Genomic DNA, 24,747 nt, shown 5'->3' with positions numbered 1-24,747 from the left:
CCCGATCTCTGCAGGAAGAATGAGCTGGGAGAGCATCTATGAGGCCAGGTTGGTGGACTGAAAAAAAAAAAAAAAAGAGAGAGAGAGAGCTAAGAAGGGCGAGAAGAAAGAAAATGTTCCTTCCTGGTCTCCTCCTCATCCCCCACTGCCCGTATGCATAACAAACAATTACATAATCAGCCCCGTCTTACTTGGCAGGAGTCAGAAGGGGAGGGATCTGGGCAAAGAACATATGTAAGTAAGAAGGGAGCAAAGAAAGCAAGCTCAGGGTGACAGAAAGCAAGAGAAAGAGTGGCAGGGGACAGAGAGAGAGTGCCAGAGAGAGATGAGGAGAGAGAGAGGTGGAGAGGACAGGAGGGACGGGTCAACTGGGACCCGGAGTGGCAAGGAGAAGGAATCAGAGGAAGGCACAAGACAGACAGAGCCCAGGAGGGAAAGACACAGACAGAGGAGGGAAGAGGTAGAGGTAGGGGACACTCACTCAGAGATAACGCAGACAAAGAGAGAGATCTGGGTACCTGGGGAGATCTAGAGAAGCAAGAAATAGAGCCTGAGATAGAAGGTGAGGGAGAGGGACACAGAGACACAAAGAAGAGCCACAAGAGTCCAGGGAAGGAGACAGAGACCTGCCTGAGGCAGAAACAGAGTGACAGTGGGGACCAGACAGATGATCTCCTCAGAGGGCTGGCGACCTGGCCCAGCCTTGCGAACAGCCAGCAGACATTATATTTTTCTAGTACGTTTTATGTGTCGGGCCCTGACAGACCTGATCCCTTGTAATCCCAACTACCTGCTTCAGTGACAAGGACAACAGGTAACACTTAACAGGGCCCTAACTATGTCTGGGAATGGTCTGAGCACTCTGCACACACCCAGCTGGTCCCACAGCAACCCCACACAGTAAGGGCAACTGTGATCTCCATTTAACAGAGGGGGAGACTGAGGCATGCAGAAGGTTAAGTCAAGGTCACTAGCGAGGAGGCAACACCCAGGCTGTCTGGCTCCAATCTGCCATTTTAAGTCCTCCACTCCCAAGAGAGAGAGAGAGAGAGAGAACTGGGGACCCTAAAATTGTGCCCCCTAAATTTGCAGAAGTGAGAGTTCTTAATCCAGAGTCCAAAAATTGTTGGAAGGAGCCTCTGAATGCCCTCAAAATGATTGTGAATCATGGGGTTCCATAATGCCCACCTGGAGAAACTGAGCTCAAGTATTCTGGATCCCTGGAAAGTACAGCTCTAATTTGTTCCACACATGGTTATTATTTTTTTTATTTTTATTTTTTATTGTTCTTTTTTTTTCCAATATATGAAATTTATTGTCAAATTGGTTTCCATACAACACCCAGTGCTCATCCCAAAAGGTGCCCTCCTCAATACCCATCACCCACCCCCCCCTCCCTCCCACCCCCCATCAACCCTCAGTTTGTTCTCAGTTTTTAAGAGTCTCTTATGCTTTGGCTCCCTCCCTCTCTAATCTCTTTTTTTTTTTTTTTCTTCCCCTCCCCCATGAACTTCTGTTAAGTTTCTCAGGATCCACATAAGAGTGAAAACATATGGTATCTGTCTTTCTCTGTATGGCTTATTTCACTTAGCATCACACTCTCCAGTTCCATCCACGTTGCTACAAAGGGCCATATTTCGTTCTTTCTCATTGCCATGTAGTACTCCATCCACACATGGCTATTATTAAACTTACTACATGTTGGGTGCTGTTCTGAAGGATGGGGGTCCACAGGGACCAAAGCAAACAGTTGCAACAACAATAAATAAGTCAATGAGAATCCCTGTCCTCATAGCTGTCATTTGGACAGGAAGAGTCATTGATGACTCCCAAAGTTCTTCAGGCTGGCACTTGCCTCAAGGCTTTTGCCCTCACCAAGGCATTTCCTCTGCCAGGAATGCTTCTCCCCACAGCTTCCCATGGCTGAGTCTCAGAAATCACCTCCTCAAAGAAGCCCTTCCTGACCACCCAATCTCCAGCAGCCCCCATCATTCAGTATCTTTTACGTTTCCTTGCTTAATTTTCTTCATGGTGTTTATCACTGGCTGAAGTCATTGTATTTATTTGGTATGCTGCTTGCTTTTAGTTGGCTGCACCTGCTAGAATTTACAGCCTTCATGAGGGGAGGGACTTTGATTTTCATGTTCTTTGCTATACAGCCCCTGTGCCTACATTAGCATGTAGTACGTGCTCACTAAACCTTTGTTGATTGGTGAAGACAATAAACTCATGTATAAGGCTCCCCCTGGACCACTAATGGCTCTATCTGCCTTTCTCACAAGTATTAACTCAGTTCATCTCCACATGCCTTGGAGGAGGGGATTGTGGATGGGGAAAGTGAGACAAAAAGCTTAAGAAACTTGCTTCAAGTCACAGCACTGGATGATTCAAAGTCACACACAAATACGGAATCTAAGAAAACAAAGGTTAAGAACCAGATCCCAAATTATGGTGAATTAACAGAGTAAAGAATATCCACCTCGGGGGCGCCCGGGTGGCTCAGTGGTTAAGTGTCTGACTTCGGTTCAGGTCATGATCTCATGGTTTGTGACTTCGAGCCCCGTGTCGGGCTCTGTGCTCACGGCTCAGAACCTAGAACGTGCTTCATATACTGTGCTCCCTCTCTCTCTGCCCTTTCCCCACTTGTGTTCTGTCTGTCTGTCTGTCTCTCTCTCTCAAAAAAAAAAAAAAAAAAGGAATATCAAGCTGGAAATACTTTTAGGAGGGAAACTTCCTTCGTTAGATTTCACCAGAATATTACAGTGCGAGGTGCTGGGGACACAGCAGTGACCCCGGCGGCCCAGTGCCTCCCTCACCATGTCCCCAGTCGGGGAGACAGCTGTGTCCAGGCAGGCAGCCATCTCCCAGGGCCTGGCTCCTGTTGACACATGCTCAGGGACACACACTCCAGCTCTCCCAGCCTCACATTTCCTGAGTGAGAGAGGCCTGCTTGGGGAGGTTGGGAGTGAACCTCCCATTCAGCTGAGCAGATACCTGTGAGAAATCTGGGGGAGTAAAGAGATGAGGGAGAAGGACAGGCAGCGAGAGGCAGGAGGCAGGAGGGCAGGGAGGAACAGAGAGAGGCTGGTTGTCCAAACTCCCTGAGAGCTTACCATCTGGGTGGTGACCCCCTGCCTGTGTCTCCCAGCCCAGCCCTGACCCCTCCGGACTGTCGCTCTTGGGGGGGTGCAGGTTTGTCTCTCCCACCATGTGCTCTGTGAGGGCAGGACACCTGCTGTCTCAATCCCTGCTGTGTTGCTGCCCCTTGAGAGGCTACTCCACAGGAAATACTCTAAGGGATAACTTAGTAGACGGCAACATTCCAGGTGAGAGGTGCAGCTGAGGCCTGAGTTGGGGCTCTAGAGCAGGGCAGGGGTGAAGGTGGCTGACCCTCTCTTTTTCTTCTCCCCCTCCTCCTCTTGCTTCTCCTCCCTGCTTCCTCTCACCCTCCCCACCCCCCAACTGCCCCATCCCTCTCACCCATTCCCGACAAGGCCTGACTTCTGATTTCATAATCTTTTAAGTTCTGGCTCCTGCTGTTGAAACTGTTTCCTTTGGAAACAAAACAAGCACCAACCTTGGCCGAGGCTGGCCCCTTCCCCACCCACCCACAGATCTGGCCTGGGAGGCGGCAGGGTGGGTGTGACTGCAGCTCTGGCCAGAGGACCTCGGTGGGGCCCGCCTGTCAAGCGGGTCACCGCGGGGCTCGTGCGCCCCCTGCGGGAGGAGGGGCTGCGACCGTAGGGCCCAGCGGCTGCGGCGGTTGGGTGGGGGCTGCAGGGATTTCCCTGAGGAACAACCACCGTCTGCTGTGCGGTGAGGTTTTAGAAGGAAGGCGGATACCCGACTTTTTCCTCTGGGGTCTGCTTCCCCCAAGTGAAAGGGGCTTTGGGTACCAGGGCGGAAGCCGTTGGGTGCCAGGAGGGTAATGGGGAAGAAGCACCAGGTGATGTGACTGACTACTGCAGGACCAATAAGTTTGTGTTTTGTTTTTTTTAACTATAATCAGTTTTTTTTAATGTTTATCTTTGAGAGAGAGACAGAGACAGAGAGTGAGCAGGAGAGGGACAGAGAGAGAGAGAGAGAGAGAGAGAGAGAGAGATGGAGACATAGAATCCAAAACAGGCTCCAGGTTCTGAGCTGTCAGCGAACAGCCCGATGTGGGGCTCAAACCCATGAACCATGAGATCATGACCTGAACGAAGTTGGTCGCTCAACCCACTGAGCCACCCAAGCGCTCCAGGACCCAATAAGTATTTTTTTTTTTTTAATTTTTAATGTTTATTTATTTTTGAGAGAGAGAGAGACAGACAGAGCATGAGCGGGGGGAGGGGCAGAGAGAGATATAGAAGGAGACACAGAATCCAAAGCAGGCTCCAGGCTCTGAGCTGTCAGCACAGAGCCCGATGTGGGGCCCGAACTCAAGAGCTGTGAGATCATGACCTGTGCTGAAGTCGAACACTTAACCAACTGAGCCACCCAAGCGCCCCTTTTAAAAAATATATTTATTTATTTATCCTAATAAGTTTTTAATATTTTTTTAATTTAAAATATTTTAAAAATATTTTTAAAATATTTAAAAAATATTTTAATATTTTTTTTATTTTGGCAAAATACACATAACATAAAGCTTGCCACTTCAACTACTTAGAAGTGTGCAACTCAGTGACATTAACTACAGTCACAGTACTGTGTGGCCGTTACCACCACCTAGTTCCAGAACTTTTTCACCACCCCAAGTGGAAATCCCATATCTATTAGGCAGCCACCACCCACTCCCCCTCCTTCCTCCCCAGCCCCTGGCAACTGTTAGTCTACACTCTGTCTCTATGGATTATCTACTCTGGACATTTGGTGTAGATGAAAGCATATACAGGTGACCCTTCAACGGTGGGTTTGAACTGTGCAGGTCTGCTTATATGTGGATTTTTCCCCCCAATAAACATGTGTGGATTGCTTTGGATGTGCTAAGAAGTACATTGAGGACATGCCTACCACCTGCTGGCTGTCTGTTCTGTGTCTGCCATATTGATATGTGCTACAACCACTTCATACACCACACAGGGAGGAAACTGGAGAGAGATTCTGAGACCTGGTACCGTTTCAGGAACTTCTAAGATCTGGGGGACTTTTCAGATGCTGCCAAGTTTCTTTGGCCTGGACTGTGATGTCCCAAGTGGATTCAGGTGAACCCAGGTGAGATTCCAAGGATATCCCTGTAAATGTATTTTTTCTTCCTTATGATTTTCTTTTTTTTAAGTTTATTTATTTATTTTCAAGAGAGAGAGAGAGAGAGAGAGCAAAGGAGAGGCAGAGAGAGAGAGAGAGAGAGAGAGAGAGAGAGAATCCTAAGCAGGTTCCACACTGTCAGCACGGAGCCCAACATGAGGCTTGAACCTATGAACTGCAAGATCATGATCTGAGAGGAAATCAAGAGTTGGATGCTTAACTGACTGAGTCACCCAGTCACCCTTTCCTTATGACTTTCTTAATAACATTCTCTTTTCTCTAGCTTCCTTTATTATAAGAATATAATATAGATTGTATATAACACACCAAATATGTGTTAATCAACTGGTTATATTATTGGTAAGACTTCTGGTCAATAGTAAATATTAGTAGTTACGTTTGGGGGGAGTCAAAGTTAATTATGGATTTTCAACTACAAAAGAGGTCAGTGCCACCTAACCCCTACGCTGTTCAAGAGTCAACTGTGATATGTGGTCTTCTGTGACTGGCTTCTTCTTCTTCTTCTTCTTCTTCTTCTTCTTCTTCTTTTTAATGTTTATTTATGTTGAGAGAGAGACAGACAGACAGACAGAGCACAATCAGGAGAGGGACAGAGAGAGAGGGAGACACAGAATCTGAAGCAGGCTCCAGGCTCCAAGCTGTCAGCACAGAGCCCAGCGTGGGGCTTGAAGTCATGAATCATGAGATCATAACCCGAGCTAAAGTCAGACGCTTAACCAACTGAGCCACCCAGGCTCCCCTCGATTGGCTTCTTCTACTTAACATGTTTTCAAGGCTTTCAAAATGTTTCAGTGTTGGAGCATGAATCAGAATTTTGTTCCTTTTTATGGCTGAATAATATTTTATTGTATGGATAGAACACATTTTGGTGCTGATGGCCAATTGGGTTGTGTCCACCTCTTGACTGTTGTGAATAGTGTTGCTACAAACATCCATGTTAAAGTTTTTGTTTGAACATCTATTTTCAAGGACCTGACAATTTTTAAATCCAAAAGGCTAGAAAAGAGGACCAAACTGCTATTTTGAGGAAGCCCAAAGTTTTCTGACTGTAATTAGCATTAAGACATGTTTTAGTCCTTTTTCTTTAGGGAAAGATGCTTCAGTGAGCCCTTCAGTTGTGCAAAAGGAAAGCCAAAGGCTCATTAAGGATCAAAAACATTTAAGCCAATGAAGAGGAAACATGTTCCATAATATTTACGCCCTAGGGGAATCTGGGTGGCTCAGTTGGTTAAGCAATCTACTTCTACCAGGTCATGATCCCATGGTTTGTGAGTTTGAGCCCCATGTCTGGGTCTTTGCTGACAGCTTGGAGCCTGGAGCCTGCATCAGATTCTGTGTCTCCATATCTCTCTCTGCCTCTCCCCCACTCGTGCTCTCTCTGTCTCTCAAAAATAAACATTAAAAAGAATTTTTAAAAAATAAAAAATAGGGGCGCCTGGGTGGCTTGGTCGGTTAAGCGTCCGACTTCGGCTCAGGTCATGATCTCACAGTCTGTGAGTTCGAGCCCCGCGTCAGGCTCTGTGCTGACAGCTCAGAGCCTGGAGCCTGTTTCAGATTCTGTGTCTCCCTCTCTCTCTGCCCCTCCCCTGTTCATGCTCTGTCTCTCTCTGTCTCAAAAATAAATAAACGTTAAAAAAATTTTTTCTTTAAATAAAAAATAAAATGAACATTAAAAAAATTTTAAAAATAATATTTACCCCTTAGATGTGGGATTCCTGTGACCCATTATGGTGGATTAGCTTTGTCGTCCCCACCCTCCTTCAAGGCAGAATTGCAAGCCCAGTGGCTGAGAGTGTCACTGGCCCCCAGCTGTCAGCCTCAGGGTCCACCTCTGCTCAACAAAGAAGGAGACCCTCTGAGCAAAAGGGCATGCTCACCAGGATAGCAAAGATGTTGGCTTTGCATTAAAACTTAAAAACAAACAAACAAACAAACAAACAAAAAAACAAAAAAGAAAAGAAAAGAAAGAAAAACTGGAAAAAAATGAAATTGTATATTTAAGTAATGGATGTGTAGAGTAACACTTGTTGGCAGTGACCTTCTGTTGGGTGAGTCAGTGAGTAAATTTCACTGATGTTGACATTAGCCTGTATGTTGCTATTTCAGTGTCAGCTTTGTTTTCTTCTACTTTGGAGCTAATGGCAACGGCCCGTCTAGTTTCGAGTGCAGGAAAATAGCACCAATAAATCCCACCTTTTTTTCTTTCTTTTCCAACATTGTGTTTGTTTCTGCAGCAGTTGTGTACAGCACCCCTTCCTGTACGTTGCCTTTTTGCTGGAAAATATTGCATGTTGAATCAAACTTTCTATACAAGTTAGAGGTGGGGGGGTGCACCTCACCCAAGGTCATGCCTTTTCTGGGGCAGCCCACTTCAGCGATTGATGGAGATGCAGGACAATTCTGATGAGCCATATTGCTCCAGAGCACCCATGGAGTTAGCCGAGGCTGGGATGGAATCAGCCACAGAGCTAACTTCTTCCTCCACCCACTCCTGCTTCCTGGTCTCCCTTCTATGGGTGTTGGTTGATGCCAACAACACTCCCTAATAACTATCCTACAGACCAAACTCCATGTCAGAGTCTGCTTCCCAAAGAACCCAACCAGCAGCAGCCACGTACTGGATGAAGACAGTCATCTAAGTGTATAGAAGTTAACCATGTGGTGAGCACCCATTGTTGTAGATGTGCTAAGAAGTGCATTCAGGACAGGCCCACCACCTTCTGGCTATCTGCTCTGTATCTTTCATGCTATTATGTGCCACATCCACTTCATACAGAGGAAGAAACTGGAGAGAGATTCTGAGGCCTGGTACCATTTCAGGAGCTTTTAAGACCTCTGAGACTCTTCAGATGCTGCCAAGTTTCTTTGGGCTGGACTGAGACGTCCCAAGTGGATTCAGGTGCATCCAGATGAGTTGCCAAAGATATCCCTTCTGTGCCGTTCTGTTCTCATATCCTGAGCCATGCAAACTGTAAAGCCATAGTAAATATGAAACAACAGAGACTAGGTACACTGGGTAGAAATGATACTGGTGGAAACTTTATTTTGGGTCTCTCGTGAGGTTGCTGCCTGGGGCTGAACTGATCCGAAGGCTTGGCTGAGGCTGCAAGATTCATTCCTGAGTCCACTCAAGTGACTATAATACTACAGAATAAGGAATTTATTATAGAAATTAGACCTTACAAAATGGTGGGACTAGCTAGAAAGACAAAGATCTGAACAGGGAATCAAGAACCAGAGAAAGCTCATTAAACAGCCCTGAGACGGATGAGTGAGTCAGAAATCTGGATGTTAGGCACATCCATTGTTAGAGAAAGACCACGAAGGGGGAGGAACTTCTCTAGAAGCTTATTGGCTTTTTGGGCTACCACTTCTGTGAGTTCAAAGTGAGATGGCTGGTGGTGGGTTTGGGACCACTTTTGATCAGCAGGACCAGCGGTTGGGAAGGAGAGTTGTATGTAGAAAAATAAGATCGAGGGCAAATCAGAACCCTTCACCAATTCTAAATCTGTCTCCCAATGTCTCTGATTTACGGCAGTCTTCAAAGAAAAATGGCTGCTCCTTGGTTTCCACCTCAAAAATCCCATACATCCTTGCTTCTTGCTAATTCTAACGTGGAACCAGGCAAGGATGTGAAACCAGGCAGATAAAAAAAGCACAACATAGGAACTAAAGCACTCGCTGAAAGTGGCCGGGCAGGAAGAAGGCACCTAAGTCCTTGATTTCATGGTGCCCTAGACACATGGAGCTGTCATCCTAGCCTTGGACTGTTTAAGCTGTGCATTTTTCTTATTTTTAATTTTTTTAATGTCTCTTTGATCTATTTGGAACCCTCTTGCTGCAATCCCAACAAAAAAGGAAAGGACCTAGAGAAACATAACAGACTGATTATGTGACTTTGGAAAAGTCCCTTCTAGATATCTGAGCCTCAGTTCTCCTAAGTCTAAAAAACAGAAGATGTTTCAGTATTAGGAAATGTATTAACGTAAGCCATTACATTAATAGGTCAAAGGGGAAAAAGACCATATGATCTTAGTGTGGGCCAGGCAGTGTTCCAGGCACTACAGATACTGCAGAGAGTGACGTCGTAGTGTAGAGGAAGTAGACTATAATAAACAAGTTAATACATACATAAGGTGTTGGCTAGTAAGTGGGACCAAGAAAATAAAACAGAGTGGGGCACCTGGGTGGCTCAGTCAGTTAAGCTGCCGACTCTTGATTTAGGCTCAGGTCATGATCTCACAGTTTGTGAGTTCGAGCCCTCCACTGGGCTCTGCGCTCACAGTGCAGAGCCTGCTTCAGAGCCTGCTTCAGATCCTGTGTCTCCCTCTCTCTGCCCCTCCACTGCTTGTGCCTGTGCGCACTCTCTCTCTCTCTCAAAAATAAATAAAAATGTAAAAAAGAAAAAACAGAGTAAGAAAATTAAAAGTAATTTAATTAGAGGGCTACTTTATTTATTTGTTTTTAATGTTTTTAATGTTTATTTTTAGACAGAGAGACAGAGACAGAGTGTGAGTAGAGTAGGGGCAGAGAGAGAGGGAGACACAGAATCTGAAGCAGGCTGCAGGCTCTGAGCTGTCAGCACAGAGCCCAACATGGGGCTCAGACTCACGGAGTGTGAGATCATGACCTGAACTGAAGTCAGCTGCTTAACGGACTGAGCTACCCTGGCTCCCCTAGAGGGCTACTTTAAATAAGTTGATTCAATCTCCTAAAGAGAGCATTTATGCAGAGGTCTGGAGGATGAAAGTGAAGCCAGTTGAGAAATAAAGAGGAAAGAGAATCGCGGGTAAAGGGAGCAGCAACTGTAGCAGTCCTCAGCCTGAAAGGACTCCTGAGGTTCAGGAAAGAGAGAGGCCAGTGGGACAGGGGTGTGTTGATTGACAGCTAGGTCTGGAAGCCACAGTACGGTGTCTGGGTTCTCATTGTTTGCGGCACTCAACCACTCAAAATTCAAAATCCAGAGAGGACTAAGTACCTGGTGGACCTGACTGGGGTCATGTGGCCAGGGAAACTTGCATGGGGCAACTTGATCAACCCCCAAGTAGATTTCATCTAGTGGGGATGTTGAGATACCCAGAGCTAAGTACCGGTGCTATCTGAAGAAGGAGGAGCGGAAGCTGGGAGGGCACAACGAAAGCTATCAATTGTACTATATCAATGGCACAAGAGCTCCACCCCCAGTGAGAACAAAATACGTACTTCTTAAGAGGCGCAATTATTGGAAAATGATGTCAATACAAATCTCTGCTTCCTCCTAGCTGTCTGTGATGCTGCCACCTCAGCAGATTTTGTACGTTTGTTTCTCCCTCTGTCCAGGCACCCTTCCTTTTCTTTCCATATCATTCCTTCCTCTGCTGCGTCAGATGCTTGGAGAGGTTTGTGCGAGTCCCATTGTTTCAGGGCTGGGAAAAGTAGCCACAGGCCCGAAAGGCAACCACTCATCAGCACCACAAACAGTGGCCCACAAACCTATTCCTATTCTCTCCCAAACCTTTTCAAGGATGTCGTGATGGGTTTTAGACACACCTATAAATGCTTTCACACTCCTCCAGTCAGGGAGGGAGTCTGATGCCCCTTCTCCTGAAAGTCTGACTTCCCCACTTGCTTCTATTTGAGCTGGTGGATGAAGGGTCTGACTGGGCTGGTGATTAAGCCAAGCCCACCCAGGATAATTTCCCTGTTGAGATTGAGTTAAGGAAATGCAAGTAAAAATACAGAAAGTACTTTCACGGAACACATTATGGGAATTAAGGCTGTATCTCTCAGTATCTCCCTGGGGACTCATAGCTTCCTGTTTTTCTTCCCTCAACATGCCTACTTGAAGGCTTTTGTGAACCCACAACATTTGGCTTGAATGTGTTTCTGGCTTTCCCTGGCATCGTGACTTACTCAAGCAAAGTGACTTTGGGTTCATGGTGTTGGAAAAGTGAATTGGATTGATCTAACCCATGGATTGACTCCTTGTCCTCTCAGCAGATGAGAAGATTGTCTTTTTGAAGATTGTCTTTAAGCCAAACAACTGTGTACAAGACAGTGAGGTAATGTAGTAAAAATGATATGACTGCCCAAAACATCCCTTTGGAAGGCACCAGGGGTGGGGAATAATTTCAAAGTGTCCCTTTGGCCAGATTTTTGTCAATCTCATTGACCACCCATCCAGCCTGTAGAAAGCTGCCTTCTTTTGGTGCAGATGTGGAATCTCTGGAGAAGAGAACATGGTCACATGATGTAAATCACAGAAACTAATGTAGAAGGAATCAACCAGCTTTTTTCCCAAAAGCAGATTCTGAGACTCTGATGGCTTCCTTTCCAGAACACTTTTCCAAGTATCTTCTGGACTCTCTCCTAAGTACTGAATCCTTCAGGGCTCCTAAAACTGTTGTAACAAGAAAAACCTGGGGGCAAGAGGTCTACAAGGATGGACTGTGGCAGAACTCATGTTGCTGAAGGCTTACATGAATGTTTGAATGTGGGGATTAAAAAAATATTAACAACTTGGGGCCCCTGGGTGGCTCAGTCAGTTGAGCGTCTGACTTCGGCTCAGGTCATGATCTCATGGTCCGTGAGTTCAAGTCCTGCGTCAGGCTCTGTGCTGACAGTTCAGAGCCTGGAGTCTCCTTCAGATTCTGTGTCTCCCTCTCTCTGCCTCTCTCCTGCTCACTGTCTCTCTTTCTCTATCTCAAAAATAAATGAACATTAAAAAATTTTTAAAAAATATTAACAACTGGATGGCTTAGGAAGAATAGATACTCTAAGTAATGTACAGGGCAGAACTCGTAGAAAGTGTGAGCCCTTAAAGAAGAGTCACTCTAGAGATAAGAAGTGGTAGAAGTGTTTGGTACAGGGGATAGGCATGACTCTGATTCTTAAACAGAGAAAAATGTTTTGGAAAGACATAAATGAGTCATAGATTCCATGGCTACTGTCTCTCCTTCCTTGCCAGTGACTCAAGACTCAAACTCCAAGGAATGACCGCTTGATGAATATAGATTGGACCACATGCCTGACCTCTGGCTATATGGTGACTGGGTAAGGGAAGAACCTTACTCCCTGAGAGAGACTGATTTGTTCCCAAATTTTCACTCCTCTGTTATAGGAATATACACACCCACATTCTTTGCCATGTACCTTTGCAACACCTCCCATTGTGGGCAGAATATATAGACCCCTCCATGTTGGACTTGACCATGTGACTTGCTTTAACCAATGGGATGCAAACAGATGCTTTAACTCTGCTGCCCAGGTTTGATAGCTTCTTAGGCTGCTGTCATCGGCAGGAGAGGAGCAGGAGAGGAGCAGGAGAGGTAGCTGCTTCCCCATTAGCTTGGGCCCCAGAATGAAGGACTCCAGACTTTCAGTTGGATTCAGGTATTAACAAACAGATTTTCTGGCATATACATATAAAATCTATTATACACATGCATAATACATATATATACATAATAAATATGCATTATACATTATTTACATTATATATTATTTACATAATATGCATTACCAAACCATACGAACATACCTGCTACATCGCCTGGCACATAAAAGGTCATTTCATTTATTCATTCATTTATTCACTCACTCATTCATTCACCATCTTCCTGAGTGTCTTTGTCACTCTATTACCCACTATTCCCCCTCCTTCTGGTCTTGCCCTTCTTTTCCTTGGCCCCTCCTCCTCTCCTTCTTTCCCTGATTCTTTCCCTCACATACTTCCTTTGCTCCTGTGTCTGTCTCATCATTCATTCGCTGACACCAGTGAGGTGGCCTGTGATTCAATTCCATTCTGACACTGATTGCCTGGCATTCGCGTCGGATTCCACAGGTTTAAGGGCTCCATCCACAGGACTGTCCCCACTTCAGATTCTACCTACAAATTTCAGGTATCCCCAAGCCATCCACACTTCTGCCTAGCTGGCTACAAATTCGGGGCTTCCTACAGCCCTCTCAGTAGTTCACTAATTCACTAGAACAACTCACAGAACTTAGCAAAACACTATACTTAGGACTATAGTTTTAATATTATTATTCTAAAGTTTTTTAATGTTTAGTTTTGAGGGGGAAGGAAGGGGAAAAGAGAGAGACAGAGACACAGAATCCGAAGCAGGCTCCAGGCTCCAAGCTGTCAGCACAGAGCCTGATGCAGGGCTCAAATTCATAGACCACGAGATCATGACCTGAGCTGAAGTCAGACACTTAACTGACTGAGACACCCAGGCATCCTTATCTCATTTTCTTATATTTAAAATTTGTCTATTTGTTTCCCATAGGGAGACTGAATAAATAGGGTCCACTGCTATTCCCTGGTCCAGTAGGAAAAGTCAGTCCCCATCCCAAGACCCTAAATGTGGAGAGTAGATGTGGTCTGCTTACCTCAAGAGAAGGGGATAAAGATGGGATCCTCCTTGAATGTCTCTTCCTCATCGAGGCTAAGAGAGATGATGTCTCACTTCTCACAGCAGTGAAGTCATAAAGGATTAAGCTAGGGGTAGAGTATATCCTGGGATTGAGTGATCCTAGGAGAGTTACACAAGTCTCCTTCCCAAAGACAGCCTGGCAGAAGGCCCTCAGTACACTTTGGTAAACAAAAGAGACTCTCATTAGAATAAAGACCCTCATTCCAAATTTTCCTGGCCCTAGCTAGTCTTGTCTTGGGGGTGAGTTATTGTTGAAACAAAGACTTCTGAGGAGGGCAAAGCACTTGAACAAGGGGAGAGATTACAGGGTCTCTGGATCTCACAAGGAGCAGCTTTAGTTCAGAGATTTTTTTTCTTGGTGGCCAAGTGCGTATGGGTGAGCTGGCCAATCACCTTGTAAACCTCTTCCTGTGTTTCCTCTGGACGAAGTAAGTGTCAGGGAATCTCACTGACAAGGAGCAGCTTTCCAAGAAAGCCTTGGAAGGACTGGTGAATCTGGGAAAATTGGTACTAAACAGGGGAGTCATTTCCATTCCATACTCTAACCAATAGGACCAAAAGACAGGTCTCAGACATCCACTATTTAGTGGGACCATCAAGTGTCATACGGGTAAAAAGTCCTACATGGACATGACTTTAATTTTTTTTTTTAATTTTTTTTTTTTCAACGTTTATTTATTTTTGGGACAGAGAGAGACAGAGCATGAACGGGGGAGGGGCAGAGTGAGAGGGAGACACAGAATCGGAAACAGGCTCCAGGCTCCGAGTCATCAGCCCAGAGCCCGACGCGGGGCTCGAACTCACGGACCGCGAGATCGTGACCTGGCTGAAGTCGGTCGCTTAACCGACTGCGCCACCCAGGCGCCCCTTAATTTTTAATTCCAGCTCGTTTTTGTAAACATGCATTGTGATAGAGTGGGGAAGTTGTGAGGAGTCCGGAATCCTGGATTCCAAGTTTTGCCCACCCCATTGATCTCCTTTGAGATATTGGATAACCACCTCCCTTCTTAGATCCTAATGTCTGAGATGTTGGGTTGGTCTAGATAATATCTTCCAGAATCAAGACTAGTTTATGATATTTATTCATCTGCCAAAGTTATTTTAAGAGTCAAGTGTGGGGGCACTTGGTGGCTCAGTCAGTTGAGTATCCGATTCTTGGTTTCAGCTCAGTCTGTGATCTCATTATTCCTGGGTTTGAACCCCGCATCAGGCACTGCACTGACAGCACAGAGCCTGCTTCAGATTCTCTCTCTCCACATCTCTCTCTCTGCCCCTTCCCTACTTTCTCTCTGTCTCTGTCTCTCTCTCAAAATAAATAAATAAACTTTAAAAAAAGCGTCAAGGGGCGCCTGGGAGGTTCAGGAGGTTAAGCATTCAACTTTGGCCCAAGTCATGATCTTCCAGTTCCTGAGCTTGAGCCCCACATCTGGCTGTGTGCTGACAGCTCAGAGCCTGGAGCCTGCTTGGGATTCTGTGCCTTCCTCTCTCTCTGCCCCTCCCTTGCTCGTGCTTTGTCTCTCTCTCTCTCTCTCTCTCTCTCTCTCTCAAAAATAAATAAACATTAAATTTTTTTTTAAAAGTCAAGTGTTACGATGACTTCAAAAGTGCTTTGTAAACAGGAAAGCACTTTGTAGACACCCAGTTTGTTGGGGGAAGTATTTTGCAGTGCTCTGTGACTGAAAACCTTTGCTCTAACTAAGCTCCCTACCTCTTCCTATTTATTTCCTAAGTTTGTCAATTCTGCTCTCTCTTCATAGTGCTTATCACTGTCTGCCATGATTTTGTTTTTTTATTTTCTCCCCCACTTGATGGCAGTTCCACTAGGGCAAGGACGTCTCCCTGGTTTGTTGCTTAACCTTCACCTTAGCACACTGCCTGTTCCAGGTAGGCACCAAATGAACATTTATCGGATGAAAGCTGGAAGGCTTATAAACTACTCCCCAAGTGCTTTGGAAACATTTAAGCCTTCATCAAGTGCTGTTCTATTTTGACCTGTTCTATAGGTAGAAGGAAAGCCCTTTGTGAATGGCAGCTTTTTTGTGAATGCTACAAAGGAATTAATAAATATGAACTCTGTAAAATGGAAAATCACTTCATAACAATGCACCCTGCCATTCTGTTGAGGTCTTTTGTAAAGAGAAAAATTTTTTATGTTATCAAATGCTGTGCAAACCACATACAGTGTTTACAAATACTCTTATCACTTGGGCCATTTGGAATCTTTGTAAATGTTAAAGTGCTTTGTAAATGTCAAACTATTTTAAAAAACTACAAAATGCCCTGTAAACAACAAGGCATTCTGTATACTACAGAATACTCTGCAAATCTCAAACAGTTTTGCTGAAAGCAAAGAATATTTTTAAATGCAAAATGATCTGTCCACGTCAAATTGTTTGGTAATTAATTACAAAGTGCTCTTATACTGCAAAACACTTAATAATTTGGAGAGATAAATACATTGCTATATGCTTCATAATAAATTATTGACAAGAGGCAAAGTCTCTTACACAGTGTAAAGTGAGGTGGGAAACAAAGGCAAAAGAAAAAAAATTAAGTATCCTTACAACTTACAGCCAATTGGCAAGTCCTTGAGACAGGCAGTGACCTTCATCTGGGATCTCAGCTGCCTGGATGTTGACCCTTTGCTAAGGGTAAGCGGCAATCTTAGCTTAACATTATCCAGACCCCTGCCTCAGGGTCCTGTGTCTACTTTAAACATAATAGAAATACCTTTGAAAACATCCTTTATCTCTACCTTCTCTAACAATCATTCTCCAAGCATATGGCCCACTGATAAACATCTGAAGGGTCTCATGACTGAGATTTTACTAAACATTCATAAATGACCTTTTCCTAACTATAGCTAGCCCCCTCAGAGTCCTGGAAACCTTGTTTTACAAATACCTTCAAGGCTTGTGATGTCCCTAACCCTCTCCCAACTTGAAGGCACATAATTGCCCTCACAAACCCCAGTGCAGCTCTTTTTGTCCATAGGTCCTGTCCCCGTGCTTTAATAAAACCACCTTTTGCACCGAAGATGTCTCAGGAATTCTTTCTTTCTTTTTTTTTTTAATGTTTATTTATTTTTGAGACAGAGAGAGACAGAGCATGAATGGGGGAGGGTCAGAGAGAGAGGGAGACACAGAATCGGAAGCAGGTTCCAGGCTCTGAGCCATCAGCCCAGAGCCCGACGCGGGGCTCGAACTCACGGACCACGAGATCGTGACCTGAGCCGAAGTCGGACGCTTAACCGACTGAGCCACCCAGGTGCCCCAGGAATTCTTTCTTGACTGTTTGCTCCAAACCCCAACATTTCCACATCATAAAGTACTGAGCACACTAGATAACAAAGTAATTTGTAAATATCTGCATGTTTGTTGATGGTAACCTGCTTTGTTATGTGTGTGATTTGTTGGCTATCCAATGTCCTCTCCTTCCCTTCCTCTTGAACCTGGGTGGAATTCGTAGCTGCACTGGCCAGTAGAATGCAGGGGAAGTGACACTGCCAGACTTCCAAAGCAAAGTCCTAAAAGGCAAGAGTTTCCCACCTGGCTCTCTCTGTGCTCCACCCTCCATTCTCTGATTCCCCGTAAGACTGGTGCCAGGAGCCCCGATCTTGCCCCTGCTGGAGAATCCCTGGACTGTTCCCTCAGCCCCTCCCAAGAAACCTCAATCCCACACAGCACAGCCATGGGCCAGAGCCCTTGGAGGAAAGATCAATGCCCTGTTTTCCTCCTAACATTAGAGTATAGCTTCCCTAGCTTTCCTTCTGGCCACCTGCTCCGGTTGAGCCTGAGTCTTGCTGTCTGGAGCCCCAATAAGGAAGGGAAGGAACATTGGTTAGCTCCATGTGTGACCTCAACCGCGACCTATCCCTCAGCTGTGAAGTTGTAGCTCAGACTGTCTAAGGACCGTAATCTGAGATGTAGTAAGTCTCTCACCCACCTCAGACCCCCAGCCTCCCTTGTCCTGAGCACTGGGACCAAGCAACTGCCTGGGGTTGAGGCAGAGAGGATGGAATGGGAAAAGAGGGGTTACTTTTCCTGACTGGAACCCCCCTACCCCCACATCTATTGTCTCAAACATAGGAACTAGCTACCTACAGGCCATCTCTCTCCATGGCACCTTTGGGAGTCGTCAGGCTCCTATGTGTCCAGCTCTGCCCTCAGGCCAGTGACTTTGCCTCCTGGAGCCTCAACTCGAAGGTGAGGATTTATTTACATGGCAGTCACTTCAATAACACTCATTTGGTGCCAAGCTCCTCTGTCAGTATGGCCTCATTCAATCTTCAGTACTGCCTGGGTCTTCACAGAGACCCAAAGGCAGAGAATGAAAAACAATGCTTTCCATTCCCGATGAAGAGTAAAACAAATGCAGGGCCACCCTGTATTCAGTGTCCACAGTGGCACCATTCACATGAACCAAAAGGAGAAAACAATCTATGTGCCCATCACTTGATGAGGGGATAAACGTTGTGTGAGCATGAAATTAACTTGTTGGCCTTAAGCCAAGATGTTCAGGTTGTTCATCACAGCCTCACACGCCCTAACATAGGCCACAACTTTCTGTGGGGCCTCGGTCAAGTCCCCTGCCCTCCTGGGCCTCTCTTATTCCAGCTCTAGGGGACAGCATGATTCAACACTAAGACACCTACTATTTTTTAGACAGATCAAAGGAGAAAAACAATTTGACCATCATGACAGGAGCCGAAAAGATATTTAAGAATACTCAAACCAAGGGCACCTGGGTGGCTCAGTCAATTAAGCATCCAACTCTTGATTTCCACTCAGGTCATGATCTCATGGTTTGTAAGTTCAAGCCCTGCATTGGGCTCCGTGCTGATGGTGCAGAGCCTACTTTGGATTCTCTCTCTCCATCTCTCTCTGCCCCTTACCCACTTGCGCTCTCTCTCAAAATATTAAAAAACAAAAGAATACCCAAATCAAATCCTGATCAAAATGTTTAAAAATGAAGAATCTGATGTAAAATAGAGGGGGGCAAAGGTCTTTCCTTAATTTGATTTAAAATTGAGAAAAATGGGGCGCCTGGGTGGCGCAGTCGGTTAAGCGTCCGACTTCAGCCAGGTCACGATCTCGCGGTCTGTGAGTTCGAGCCCCGCGTCAGGCTCTGGGCTGATGGCTCAGAGCCTGGAGCCTGTTTCCGATTCTGTGTCTCCCTCTCTCTCTGCCCCTCCCCCGTTCATGCTCTGTCTCTCTCTGTCCCAAAAATAAATAAACGTTGATAAAATTGAGAAACATAATTTGGCTATTGTTGAAAGTGCTGCTATAAACATTGGGGTACAAGTGCCCCTATGCATCAGCACTCCTGTATCCCTTGGGTAAATTCCTAGCAGTGCTATTGCTGGGTCATAGGGGAGGGCACCTGTTGGAATGAGCACTGGGTGTTGTATGGAAACTAATTTGACAATAAATTCCATATTAAAAAATAAAATAATAAAATTGAGAAGAATATATAATAGAATGACCATAAAATATATGGAAAGGGTCATAGACAGCATTAAGCTTAACAGAGAAAAAGAAAATATTCTTTTTTTTTTAAGCTCATATATTTATTTATGACAGAGAGTGTGCACATGAGCAGGGGAGGGGCAGACAGAGAGAGTCCCAAGCAGGCTCTGTGCTGCCAGCACAGAACCTGACCTGGGGCTTGAACATACAAACTGTGAGATCAGGACCTGAGCTGAGATCAAGAGTCAGATGCTTAATCGACTGAACCACCCAGGTTCCCTGAGAAAATATTCCTTCTTAAGGCTCAGAACAGTCAAGATTTCTCACTATCGTTACTATTATTTAACATGATTCTGTAAGTGCTAGCCCACAACATTGGGAAAATCTTATGTTATGATTTAACATAAGAAAAAATTAAGTCAAAATATCATTACTTTCAGATGTTAACACCAAGAGAATAAATTTAAAAAAACTATTATAGATAAAAGTAATATAAGGAAATTGCCCAGTTTTGACAAAAATATCCTACCCCCAAAAAGCCCACTGAACTTCTGATATACTAATTAAAACAATTTAAAATACTATGTTAAGGGGCGCCTGAGTGGCTCAGTCAATTAAACATCCCATTTCGGCTCAGGTCATGATCTCACAGTTGGTGGTTTGAGCCCCTCATCAGGCTCTGAGCTGATGGCTCAGAGCCTGGAGCTACTTCAGATTCTGTCTTCCTCTCTCTCTGCCTCTCCCCCATTCATACTCTGTCTCTCTCTCTCAAAAATAAATAAACATTTAAAAATTTTAAATACTATGTTAAAAGAGTGATGGGGCGCCTGGGTGGCGCAGTCGGTTAAGCGTCCGACTTCAGCCAGGTCACGATCTCGCGGTCCGTGGGTTCGAGCCCCGCGTCGGGCTCTGGGCTGATGGCTCAGAGCCTGGAGCCTGTTTCCGATTCTGTGTCTCCCTCTCTCTCTGACCCTCCCCCATTCATGCTCTATCTCTCTCTGTCCCAAAAATAAATAAACGTTGAAAAAAAAAATAAAAAAAAAAAAAAAAAAAAAAAAGAGTGTTACGGCCTGAATTGTGTTCCCCCCCCCGCCGCACCCCCAAATTCATATGTTGAAGCCCTACCTCCCAGTGTGATGGTATTTGGAGAAGAGGCCTTCTTCTTCAATGAGGTCACAGGGGTGGGGCCTGTATGATGGGATTAGTGTCCGTATAAAGAGAGGAAGAGACACCAGAGCCCAGAACTCTCTCTCTCTGCCTTGTGAGGACATAGCAAGGAGGCAGCTGTCTGCAAGCCAGGAGAAGAAGCTTCATGAGAACCCACCCATAGTGACACCCTGATCTTAGACTTTCAACCTCCACAACTGTGAGAAAATAAATGTCTGCTGGGTAAGCCCCCCACCATGAGTTATGTCTATGTCATCCTGAGCTCAGTGAGACAAAGAGGCACTTTGAACTATAGCCCCAATCTCCTCCTGTGTTTCTTAGAAAAAAACTTAGCAAGAAATATGTAAAACCTAATTAAGAAAACAAAAGTCCCACTTGCCAGCAAATGGTATGACAGTGGCTTCAATGGACCCATTACCTTTTGTTGGGGATATCTCAAATTTGTAAAGTTGTCAAAGCTATCTAAATTAATCTGCAAATTTAAATTCATCCTGGTAAAACCCTAGTGGGATTTTTTGAGACCTTGACAAAATCATTTAAAAGTATACTTGGAAGAACAATGGGGTGCCTGGATGGCTCAGTCGGTTAAGAGTCCAACTTCAGCTCAGGTCATGATCTCACAGTTTGTGGGTTCGAGCCCCACATCAGGCTCTGTGCTGACAGCTCAGAGCTTGGAGCCTGCTTTGGATTTTGTGTCTCCCTCTCTCTCTGCCCCTTCCCAACTTGCACTGTGTGTGTCTCTCTCTCAAAAATAAATAACTGTTAAAATTTTTTTAAAAAATTAAGCTTGGAAGAACAAAATGTGTTACAGGAACCATATAACTATCTGAGAAAGAAGAGGAATGGAGGGGGACTAGCCCTTGTAAAGTATTAGAAGATATTATATGGGTATAATAATTCAACTAGTATTGTAGCGCTAGAAAAGACAGATCAGTGAATCAGTGTCAATATGGGTCTGTATAAATAAGCACAGAATAGACATAAGGAGATTTAAAATTTTAGCATATGATCAATTCCAAGTCAGTGGCTAAAAGTTGAACTGTTTGATAAGTGAATCAAAGCACTTGTACAACCACAAGAGTTAATATCCCTTATATTTTTATGCCCTCAGTGCCTCCTGGGCCTCATTCTAGTCTGGGGCTTGGATTTTAACTGTCTCATAAGAAGTAAATCAACTAATTTTCCTCTTTTCCCTTCCCTACTGTTCTCTTTTTCATCTTACCTTTCTTTTATCTACCTATTTATCTATCTATCCATCCATCCATCACCTACCATTGTGTGTGTGCATGTATTTCATAAAAAATTTGGAAGGACATCCTCTGTAATATTAACACATCTGGTTTTTTAGAGCTCCTCTCTACTTGCTAGATGGGATTCTTCCTAACTCATAAATCAGTTAATAAAGCCACTTAGACTTTTTTAAAGCCTGGTTTTGGTAGTGAATTACAGATGATTTTCACTTTCAATTTTATTGTTTCCTTGTTGGATACAAATTAGAAAAAACAATAAAGTTATTTTTATTTTGAAAGAAAAGCTCAAATGCCTTTCTCAGTTCTTGGCACATAGCAGGTCCTCAATAATGAATCATTCATGTGTCTGCTCTTTGTCTGTACATGTGTGAGCATGTGTGTGTGTTTGTCTTTCACCTAATCTCCATCATCAGTTTAGTCTCTATCTTCCCCATTGTGCTCCCTCCTTTTCCTTCCCTCTCACACTGTCTCTGTCCTTGGATATTTCTTGCTTTCTCTTTCCTTCAGAATCCTCATCGTTTTCAAAAATGTTCACCCGGTGTTTGGAGCTGGACAAAGGTAGAAAGTCATACAAGGGAGAGGTGGAGAGCGGGTGGGGATGGGCCCAACTTACCTAGGGAGAATGGAACAAAGGCTTCTTGCTTCTTGAAGTTGCCCTCCGCATCCAGGAGGTGGCCAGGGTGGAAGACTTCTGGCTTCTCAAAATGGAATGGATGATGGAGGACAGAGTTCAAGATGGGATACAGGGTTGTGCCCTAAGAGGGTGTCAAAGTCAAGAGGACCCAAGTGGGTATCAACAAGGAGTGGCTGACTCACTTATGGTACATTCACAGTTGATAATAAGCCTCATCCACTCATGGCTCTACAGTTAGTGGTTGATCTATCGAAATAACGTTGCCCTATTTGGTTAATAGTTGTGTCCCGATCCCTCTAGCTATCCTCGCAGACTACCCTCTTCCCCAAATCTCTTTGGACTTCTCTATAACCCATCAACTAAAAGATTCACATCTGGATCACCAGAAGCCTCCAAAGACCCAACTCGAATACAAGAGACAGGATCTACAGACATACCTTGGAAATATTGCAGGTGTTATTCCAGGCCACTGCAATGAAGTGGGTAGCCCGATAAAGTGAGTCAAATGAATTTTTTTGTTTCCCAGTGTATATAGAAGTTATGTTTACACTATGCTATAGTCTATTAGGTGTGCAATAGCATTATGTCTGAAACAAAGTTTAATAGTTAAAATTAGTTAATTTAAAAATACTCTGCTAAGAAATGCCAACCATTTTTGGGGATTTCAGCAAGTCCTAATCTTGCTGATGAAGGGTCTTGCCCAATGTTGATGGCTGCTGATGGATCAGGGTGGTGGTTGCTGAAGGTTGGGGTGGCTATGGCAATTTCTTTCTTTCTTTCTTTCTTTCTTTCTTTCTTTCTTTCTTTCTTTCTTCTCCCTCCCTCCCACTCTGTCTTCCTTCCTTCCTTCCTTCCTTCCTTCCTTCCTTCCTTCCTTCTTTCCTGAAGTAAGCTCCATGCCCAGCGCAGTGAGATCAAGAGTCACATGCTCTACCAACTGAGCCATCCAGGCACCCCTGGTTGTGGCAACTTCCTAAAATAAGACAACAATGAAATTTGCTTCATAGATTGACTCTTCCTTTCACAAATGATTTCTCTATAGCATGCGATGCTGTTTGATAGCATTTTACCCACAGTAGAACTTCTTTCACAATTGGAATCAGTCCTCTCAAACCCTGCCACCGCTTCATCATGTAAGTTTACGTGATATTCTAAGTCCTTTGTTGTCATATCAACAATCTCCCCAGCATGCCCGCCAGGAGTAGATTCCATCTCAGAAAGCCACTCATTACAGATCACCATAACAAATATGATAATAATGACAAAGTTTGACATATTGCAAGAATTACCAAACTATGACACACAGACACAAAGTAAGCAAATGCTGGTGGGAAAATGGCACCGAGAGACTTGCTCGATGCAGAGGTGCCGCAACTTTCAATCTATAAAAACGCGGTTCCTGCAAATCGCAAAAGAGCGACATGCAATAAAATGAGGTATGCCTGTGTTCTCATGGGTTAGTGCCATTAGGTGATTAGATAATATGAATACTAACCCTAGGTATATCTATGCTTGGGAACATGTGCGACCACAGAGAATATTAATTAGAACCATACCTATTGACTTGACAATATATCAACAGCATACTGTTGTTATATTATAAAAAGAAAGACACACACACACACGCACACACAAGACAAGTGACACATTGCAATGAGATAGACATAAAGACAGGTGGAAAGGAGACAGGCACACTGGACACACAAGCCGCAAAGTGATAGATACAATATGAACCGATCTTTGTGTGTGTATATATGCAGTATGTATTCATATAAACTTAAAGAAATCGTGGAAAGAGAAACATCAAATTTTGAATGTCTTCTCATGAAGGAGGAAAGTAGGAGAGACGACAAAATAGCTTGTAAAAAAAGACAGCTCTATTGTACAACATATTTCGAGAGGTATTTTTTCAGTCTTCCTGACATCTAATACAGTAAAAAAAAAAAAAAAAGCACAGAAGAGAGAGGACATTTCTACATTTCTAAAATCTCCCTTCTTCCCACAGAAATCTGGAAATAAAAATTCTCATTATAGTCCAACAACCAGAGACATGAATCATAAGACTGCATCAGGATTCTGTGATCCTGCCTGTCTCAGATGGTATCTCCAGAAGTGAGTGTCCTTGATGACAGAGCGGGGGATGCCAAGGGGCATGATGTCACTGAATCTCTGAATTTTGCAGACGACAGCATCTGTATAAGGTATTTTTGCCAAATCTTCCAGGGCTAGAAGACGGTGTGAGCCAATCACTCTGTCAATCTCCACCAGACTTTCTCTAAAAATGATGAGAGTGGCAGGGTGGGTAACATCAATGAATGACCGTAATAGTGGGTTCAACCAAGTCACCCAAAACATGACCTACAGACTGTAGGGGGGAGGGTCTTGTGAACTTTTCTTAAGGTGTTATGTTATTGTTCCTTCTCAATGAAAGCATGGAGAAAGAAAGTCAATGGTCTTGTTGTAGGGAAGTCTTGTCTGATGTTTCCACTCTAGTTATGAGTGGGGATCACTTGGGTAATGATGGGTGGGTGGAAATTCATTCAAACTTTGGCTACTTTTTTTTT

The 24,747-nt window shown here is 44.4% G+C and overlaps 2 long non-coding RNA genes across 2 annotated transcripts in view; both read left to right on the top strand.

Annotated features, from left to right (window-relative positions):
* The window catches only part of LOC123578914, a 37,906-nt gene extending 32,692 nt beyond the window's left edge, over window positions 1–5,214 (top strand). The window contains exon 4 of the long non-coding RNA XR_006702564.1: window positions 5,108–5,214. This is a non-coding gene — a long non-coding RNA (uncharacterized LOC123578914). The remainder of the gene's footprint in view (window positions 1–5,107) is intronic.
* Window positions 5,215–20,413: 15,199 nt separating this feature from the next.
* LOC123578915 lies at window positions 20,414–22,693 on the top strand. Its single transcript, XR_006702565.1, has 2 exons — window positions 20,414–20,521; window positions 22,484–22,693. It is a non-coding gene; the product is annotated as an uncharacterized LOC123578915 (long non-coding RNA).
* The last annotated feature ends 2,054 nt before the right edge of the window (window positions 22,694–24,747 follow it).

The sequence above is a fragment of the Leopardus geoffroyi genome, chromosome E2 (assembly GCF_018350155.1).
Source record: "Leopardus geoffroyi isolate Oge1 chromosome E2, O.geoffroyi_Oge1_pat1.0, whole genome shotgun sequence".
NCBI lineage: Eukaryota > Metazoa > Chordata > Mammalia > Carnivora > Felidae > Leopardus > Leopardus geoffroyi.
The sequence above is the reverse complement of the archived record's forward strand: the minus strand, read 5'-3'. Positions and strand labels throughout refer to the sequence as shown.